Source organism: Austrofundulus limnaeus, unplaced genomic scaffold (assembly GCF_001266775.1).
Source record: "Austrofundulus limnaeus strain Quisiro unplaced genomic scaffold, Austrofundulus_limnaeus-1.0 Scaffold28, whole genome shotgun sequence".
Lineage (NCBI taxonomy): Eukaryota > Metazoa > Chordata > Actinopteri > Cyprinodontiformes > Rivulidae > Austrofundulus > Austrofundulus limnaeus.
The window spans coordinates 2,390,506-2,392,282 of record NW_013952430.1 but is presented as its reverse complement, the minus strand read 5'-3'; positions in this window follow the sequence as shown (position 1 = coordinate 2,392,282).

The window sequence follows — 1,777 nt, the reverse complement described above, 5'->3', positions numbered from 1 at the left end:
GTGCAAAGTATCTGCCAACCTGGCATTGTTAGCCAAAAATAACACTATTTATTCATTAAAGAAAAGTAAATACATTTTGTACACTTTGGTTCATCTCTTTAGAAAAAATAATAATAATTTTAGGACACATCACTTTCCTTTTGCCTTTTGGAACTGAGGAATTAACTCAATACACAAAATAAAACAAAGAGCCTAATGACTCTTTTATCTTTGTGGGCTTCCTGTAAAAACCTAGACAAGATTTTTCTTTTTCTTTTTTATATGTAAAGCTCCACCAAACCTCCATCTTAAACTGAAGACCTCAGAGCTCCACCAATACACTTCTGCTCTCAATTGATTCTTGATTTTGTTGCACCGTGCAGTACCATCATCTTACCACTTGAGGGCAGCATAATAAAAGAAGCGTATTCAAGTTGTTCGGCAGAAAGCCCTAATTTGAACTCCGTTATTACGTGTACTGTCAACTTTACCCTGAAAATATGTTTGATTTACAATTTTATACAAACTTGCATTTCTAAATATGCAAATTATCTAAATGAACATAGACATAGAATGACAAAACTTTTGAATAAACATTAAATGAATAAAAGTTGAATAAACCGTCTTTAAGTTTATTTGGATTGGTTACATTTGTTGGTGCCAGTGGGTGAAAAAGATTAAAAGCTCAAATAGGCATATATCCCAAAGAGTTCCCAAACCAGTTACAGGTCACAAAACTAAAATGACTGCAAGCAATAAAAATGGTGAGGATTTCTGCTCACGTACAAGAGAACAAACTCTAAATACAAAACAGAAATTTAAAGTTAATCTAACACAATCAAAACAAACAGAGAAGGCATCTGGATTTATTCAGATAAATGTAAAACATTCAAAATAATAAGACAAGAACAGTGGCCTGGACTGGAGCTGATGAGAGAAGTGGCTGCAGCTGTGACAACCATGGAAAATAACTGAGAATGACAGAAACACAGGAAGGAGATTAACGACACAAAGAAAATACAGAAATGGAACATTTAAAGAAATAAAAATGCAAACAGGAAGCTAAACACTAATAAATACGCTGATCATGACAATAACACATTTAAAGATTACCGGTATCTGAACTCTAACGAGTTCACAAATATGACTGATGGAGCAGAATCAGTGTGTCGTACCTTTTAGGGACTGTGTGTTCGGGCTGCTTTAGCACTCTGAGGTTTATGAAAATAAAAGGCTGCTAACCTACAGTGTACTCTGCACGGAGAGATTAAAGACATGACCTAGTTTCTGAGTGGACCGGGACTAAAAGCGGACTTCTGCTCTTGGCAAACCACACAAGAGATTATTATTAATAATCCAAAATGCCAAAGCTGAATTGGGTATCTTGACAACAGGTGCTCATAAAGACAGAAGGACACAGCAGTGAGACAAACTGTTAAAAGGATCCAAATTTCCCATTTCTGTTTATTTGGTAAATCTGTTAATATTCAGGTAAACATGAGAATATTCGTTTTCAAAGAAGGATTCTTTAAAGCCTTTAATGTTACTTGTTTACCTCTCCACACATATTAGATTTAACTAAAACATTGTGGAAATTGCAGCAGTTAGAATTTAACACAGTGATTGAAAAGAATCTGCTGATATGTGAAGTTTTAATTAATTTATTTATTTTACACTGGATATGCTCTGTCCTGCGTGTCTTTGTAAGAAACTGCTTCTTAGCGGTCAACATGTCCGCTTGACATTTCACAGACACGTACAAGACTAGAGCCAAACTAATTCGACTTGCAGCTGTCCC